The following is a 6,644-nucleotide window of genomic DNA, read 5'->3' as shown; positions in this document are numbered from 1 at the left end:
CACACACACATCACTGGTGTTTATTCCACCATACACACATCACTGGTGTTTATTCCACCACACACACATCACTGGTGTTTATTCCACCACACACACATCACTGTTTATTCCACCACACACACACATCACTGGTGTTTATTCCACCACACACACATCACTGTTTATTCCACCACACACACATCACTGGTGTTTATTCCACCACACACACATTACTGTTTATTCCACCACACACACATCACTGGTGTTTATTCCACCACACACACATCACTGTTTATTCCACCACACACACATCACTGGTGTTTATTCCACCACACACACATCACTGTTTATTCCACCACACACACATCACTGGTGTTTATTCCACCACACACACATTACTGTTTATTCCACCACACACACATCACTGGTGTTTATTCCACCACACACACATTACTGTTTATTCCACCACACACACATCACTGGTGTTTATTCCACCACACACACATCACTGTTTATTCCACCACACACACATCACTGGTGTTTATTCCACCACACACACATCACTGGTGTTTATTCCACCATACACACATTACTGTTTATTCCACCACACACACACATCACTGGTGTTTATTCCACCATACACACATCACTGTTTATTCCACCACACACACACATCACTGGTGTTTATTCCACCACACACACATCACTGTTTATTCCACCACACACACATCACTGGTGTTTATTCCACCATACACATCACTGGTGTTTATTCCACCCCACACATCACTGTGTTTATTCCTCCGTATAACCAGCCGCAGCTCCCCGGTGTACGCAGCACACGTGCGGGCTGATGTGCGGCACAGCTGGGGGCTGTACACTCCGGCTCTTCTGCCATTATCGTATTGGTTGTCTTTATTATTCCACAATTATTTTTTTGACGTGACCCTGGTTGTGGTTGGCCACGTTCAGCCATGAAACTCTGTCACAGGCCAATACAGAAGGCGGCAGCCGCGTGTGCTGCACTCTCCTCTGCAGAGGCCTGAACCATGAGGCTCGGCGGGAGGAGACCGACATGGCGGCGGTGGCGGGGCCGTGCTGTGGGCTGCCTCCCTCGCCAGAGGAAACGAGACATTACACACAGAGAGGGGGAGGGGGCCTCGCCTCACACTCCCGGCGGGAGAGCTGTACAAGCCTCTCTGCACGACTGCCCCCCGCTGCCGGTCATGTGACCTTAACGTAACCGGACAGGAAAGCACCGACAGTTTTTTTTCCCTCTATTACCGCCCGCCTCTCGTAGAGGAAGAGAAGACGCCGCAGGAGGAGGCAGCAGGCACCGAGCACGGGCTCTGGGATCCGCAGCACACGCACGGCAGAGGTGAGCGCATCGCGGGCGGCGGGCACCACGTGTGACGAGCGGCTCGGGGCCGGTGATGGCCAACGCGGCCGCCGCTGTGCCATGCACGGGGTAGGACGGGCCTGGCAGGGCCTCGGCTGCGCGCACTCGGTGGTCGGTGCCGCGGGTACAGCCGCACGTATGTCCGCGGCACCGGGCTACAACGTGAACCGACGGCTGTGGGCCGAGAGCCGTGAGGTGGCGGCCGGACAAAGAGCCAGCGGCGGCCGCAGCCTCCCATCCCCCTCCGCAGTGCTGCCGCCGCCATGTATGTGAGCAGCGCGTCCTCCTCCACACCCCGCCTCCTCTCCCACCGCTCAGGCGACAGCCCCAGCCGGAGCCATCTTTGTTCGTTATGGTAGTCTCCCCTTCCCCCTCAGAGGCTTCTCCAGCTGCGCGGAAGTTACTGCGCCTCTTGGCTCCGCCCCCGGCCTCTGGCCTCACCACTCGGCGTATCCGGTCGGGTAGGGCAGCGTGTTCTCTGGTGGCCGCTGCAGTGCACACGCTCATACAACGTGCACACTGCCAGGAAGTGCCGAGGAGCAGGAGGCAAAACAGCAGCATCACCCATAAATATACACCTTCTGACCTAACACCCCCCTCAAGGCGGCAGTGGTTTCGTCCTCCGCGCCAGAGTTGTGCGTTCCAATCTCTTCAGTGAAAAGGAATCGGCGTGCGTCAGCCTGCGAGCTAGAAGAAGGGCAGGGGGGTCGTCCTGCGAGCTAGAAGAAGGGCAGGGGGGTCGTCCTGCGAGCTAGAAGAAGGGCAGGGGGGTCGTCCTGCGAGCTAGAAGAAGGGCAGGGGGGTCGTCCTGCGAGCTAGAAGAAGGGCAGGGGGGTCGTCCTGCGAGCTAGAAGAAGGGCAGGGGGGTCGTCCTGCGAGCTGGCAGGGCAGGGGGGTCGTCCTGCGAGCTAGAAGGGCAGGGGGGGTCGTCCTGCGAGCTAGAAGAAGGGCAGGGGGGTCGTCCTGCGAGCTAGAAGAAGGGCAGGGGGGTCGTCCTGCGAGCTAGAAGAAGGGCAGGGGGGTCGTCCTGCGAGCTAGAAGAAGGGCAGGGGGGTCGTCCTGCGAGCTAGAAGAAGGGCAGGGGGGTCGTCCTGCGAGCTAGAAGAAGGGCAGGGGGGTCGTCCTGCGAGCTGGCAGGGCAGGGGGGTCGTCCTGCGAGCTAGAAGAAGGGCAGGGGGGTCGTCCTGCGAGCTAGAAGAAGGGCAGGGGGGTCGTCCTGCGAGCTGGCAGGGCAGGGGGGTCGTCCTGCGAGCTGGCAGGGCAGGGGGGTCGTCCTGCGAGCTAGAAGAAGGGCAGGGGGGTCGTCCTGCGAGCTAGAAGAAGGGCAGGGGGGTCGTCCTGCGAGCTGGCAGGGCAGGGGGGTCGTCCTGCGAGCTGGCAGGGCAGGGGGGGTCGTCCTGCGAGCTAGAAGAAGGGCAGGGGGGTCGTCCTGCGAGCTAGAAGAAGGGCAGGGGGGTCGTCCTGCGAGCTAGAAGAAGGGCAGGGGGGTCGTCCTGCGAGCTAGAAGAAGGGCAGGGGGGTCGTCCTGCGAGCTGGCAGGGCAGGGGGGTCGTCCTGCGAGCTAGAAGAAGGGCAGGGGGGTCGTCCTGCGAGCTGGCAGGGCAGGGGGGTCGTCCTGCGAGCTAGAAGAAGGGCAGGGGGGTCGTCCTGCGAGCTGGAAGAAGGGCAGGGGGGTCGTCCTGCGAGCTGGCAGGGCAGGGGGGTCGTCCTGCGAGCTAGAAGAAGGGCAGGGGGGTCGTCCTGCGAGCTAGAAGAAGGGCAGGGGGGTCGTCCTGCTAGCTAGAAGAAGGGCAGGGGGGTCGTCCTGCGAGCTAGAAGAAGGGCAGGGGGGTCGTCCTGCGAGCTAGAAGAAGGGCAGGGGGGTCGTCCTGCGAGCTAGAAGAAGGGCAGGGGGGTCGTCCTGCGAGCTAGAAGAAGGGCAGGGGGGTCGTCCTGCGAGCTAGAAGAAGGGCAGGGGGGTCATCCTGCGAGCTAGAAGAAGGGCAGGGGGGTCGTCCTGCGAGCTAGAAGAAGGGCAGGGGGGTCGTCCTGCGAGCTAGAAGAAGGGCAGGGGGGTCGTCCTGCGAGCTAGAAGAAGGGCAGGGGGGTCGTCCTGCGAGCTAGAAGAAGGGCAGGGGGGTCGTCCTGCGAGCTGGCAGGGCAGGGGGGTCGTCCTGCGAGCTAGAAGAAGGGCAGGGGGGTCGTCCTGCGAGCTGGCAGGGCAGGGGGGTCGTCCTGCGAGCTAGAAGAAGGGCAGGGGGGTCGCTCTGCGAGCTAGAAGAAGGGCAGGGGGGGTCGTCCTGCGAGCTAGAAGAAGGGCAGGGGGGGTCGTCCTGCGAGCTAGAAGAAGGGCAGGGGGGGTCGTCCTGCGAGCTAGAAGAAGGGCAGGGGGGGTCGTCCTGCGAGCTAGAAGAAGGGCAGGGGGGGTCGTCCTGCGAGCTAGAAGAAGGGCAGGGGGGGTCGTCCTGCGAGCTAGAAGAAGGGCAGGGGGGGTCGTCCTGCGAGCTAGAAGAAGGGCAGGGGGGGGGTCGTCCTGCGAGCTAGAAGGGCAGGGGTAGTCCCAGGGCTGTGGAGTCGGTAAGCCACAGTTGCGACTCCTGGATTTTATCAGGTTCCGACTCCTTCATAAATGGCCAATTCGTAACAATAAATTTACTGTTGTCAGATACTAACATCTTGCTTATTCAGTTTCTCACCATCATATAAGTAATCAGATCACTTAGAGCAAAAACTATATTTATTAGAATACAATTAGAATATAGCAAATAACTTTTATAAACTTTTCTAAACTTTTGTAAGTAAATATGCAATAAACACTGTTGTGCAGTTAATAAGAAGAAATCTATAAATTTGTCCTCAGAAAAAGTATTGCATCAGATCCTCCTTCATGGATGCCCTCAAATCTGATCTAATTATTTTGAGAGCAGAGAACAACCTCTCTACACTATCTTGGGTTGGTGGCAAAGCAGTAACCACTCGGGCAACATCTCTGACAATGTCAGGACACAGAGGAATCGCTTGTTTGTTATTTTTGATGAACGGTCAAATTTCTCAATTTCTTTTAGTGCACATGAAAATTCTGCTGTAATGTTCTGGCTGTGTTCTTTGATGGGGATGACTCTTCTATGCGGGAACGCTTTGCACGGTCCTTGTGATCCAAATATTTTTCAAAATTAAATTCTTCATCAGTTGATGAGGGTGAAGATGTGGCAGGATGACCAAATTCTTCTTGTTCCTCCTGACTGTTCTCCAACCCTTTCAACCTTACTGCTATTTCAAACAGAGCTTCTTTTCCTTTAGTTAGCTGTTGATCATCTAGAAGAATCCGATGCATTGGGTCTACATAAACAGCTGCCAAAAGAATGTTATTTTGTAATAGTAGCTCCTCTCTCCGTTTCATTGATGTAGCAATGCCACTTGCAATTAACCCTCCTCTTTGGGACAGGCGAAACATCAGGTTCTTCCACTCCTTTAAGAAAACACCTGGAGTTAAGTCCCCTGCTTGTAATTTTTTAGTCACTGTAAATGGGTGCTCTAGCGATTTTTCCAGCTCAGTCACCTGATTCCACTGACTTTCATTTAGCGTCAGTTGAGGGTTAGCCATGTCTACAAGAAAGGTTTTCAGTTCAACCAAGCGCTGAATCATTAAGTACCGGTAAGTACTGCCCCATCGTGTGGCTTGATCAATAATTGCCCCTTTTCCAGCACGTCTCTTCAAAATTGAGTCAACTTTAGGGGTTCTGGCAACAGTAGCCAATTTTCTCACCTTGCCCATCAGTGCAGCAGCATGTCCTTCTTGCAGACTGTCTCTTATAGCCGCTGTAGCATATGCACAACATAGCGCATGTGATGCGTGAAAGAACGTTTTGACACAGTTTCAACAAGATCATCTAAACTGTCATGTTGCTGTTCATCTGAAGCAACTTCCGTTTTCTCCTCCGTTACAATACTGTGTTCCTCCATTTCAAACATTTCGGTGTCTGTGGACCCAGAATGTTCTTCTAGCTGCTGGTCACCATCATTACACTCATTCATTAGCTTAATAGTACTTATATTTAAAGCATTGTCAGTTACGACTGAAAGAACTTGCTCTTTTTTAAGTTCATTTTCTTGCAGAACCTTTTCCACCAAGACCTGGAGACACTCATGGTGTGATGAGCTTTGGTGTCTTTTACTGCCAGTGTCTTGGTAACTATTTCATTTTTGTCACAAACAAATCGGACTTTGATGGCAAAATAGTTCACGCTGTGATGTGTGCAGGCATCCATTTTAAGAAACAGAAAGCGTCCCTTGAGAGTTTTTTTTAAGTTCTTCCTTTTGTTTAAAAGCTTCTTCGATTACTAACTTTCTAATACTCTCTCTCTCCAGAGAAACACCAAGCTTGCGGGCCATTTCCCCATTCAGACACATAAAAGCTGGTCGTGAAAATAATGAAATAGGCACACTATCCTTTACAACAAGCTCTATGATCTGTTTTTTAAATGTATCTACTGTCATTGTCACAGTAACTTTGTCACTGACAAAATATCTTGCAACTGATGGCTGCAAAGTTCTCTGCTCCTCTGTTTGGCTGGAAAAGCTGGGCACTGGTTCATTGGTTTGGATGCAGTCTTTCTCATCCACTGCTTTCAGTACTTCTGGATGAAAGCGCTGAAAATGTCTCTTTAGATTAGAAGCTCTGGTAGGAGCATTTTTATCTTTGCCTGAATATGCACTGATCTTGGCTTCACAGCATTTGTTTTCGTCTGGATCATTTGTCATACACTGACAGACATAATGTTTTCTATCTTGAGTGATGGTGAAATGTTCAAATACAGCTGATTTAATGTGACGCTTCTTTGACATTCTCAGGTTTTTAATTCTGCATTCACAATCCAAATGACAATTGTTTTTCCTAAAAACAATTGTACAAAATTATTGCCAGGTCGTACAACTGATATAGTGGTCAGTAATACGGTTATTCCTCATGTACTCACAGTTAACTGATGCAAAGTTTGTTGAAAGGATAATACTTCTTACAGTCTTCCTCTTCTGAGTAGCCGCTGTTGGATGCTTGGAAGACGCACACCAAACATCTAGTCTAGAGGAGGAGCTTTACTACTAAGAATTTGCAACACATTTTCACTTTCAGTTTCATACATTGTAAGTAGGGGGGTTGGGGCAGCATGAGGTTAACCAAGTATAAGATTAGATAAGGGCAGTGGAGAACAGTGACACACAAGAAGTAAAGGTACCGATGTCGATCGCTGCAGCGTCGCTGTTTGGTCGCTGGAGAGCTGTCAGACAGCTC

General features: G+C 52.6%; 1 protein-coding gene across 1 annotated transcript in view; it reads left to right on the top strand.

Moving 5' to 3' along the window:
* The first annotated feature begins 814 nt into the window (after positions 1–814).
* Positions 815–6,644, top strand: part of ZBTB2 (zinc finger and BTB domain containing 2) — a 31,709-nt gene continuing 25,879 nt past the window's right edge. Inside the window, exon 1 of the mRNA XM_069769170.1 lies at positions 815–1,354. The gene's annotated coding sequence lies outside the window, so the exon portion shown is untranslated. The remainder of the gene's footprint in view (positions 1,355–6,644) is intronic.

This window comes from Ranitomeya imitator, chromosome 5 (assembly GCF_032444005.1).
Source record: "Ranitomeya imitator isolate aRanImi1 chromosome 5, aRanImi1.pri, whole genome shotgun sequence".
In the NCBI taxonomy this organism is placed as follows: Eukaryota; Metazoa; Chordata; class Amphibia; order Anura; family Dendrobatidae; genus Ranitomeya; species Ranitomeya imitator.
This window is presented reverse-complemented; position numbering and strand designations above follow the sequence as displayed.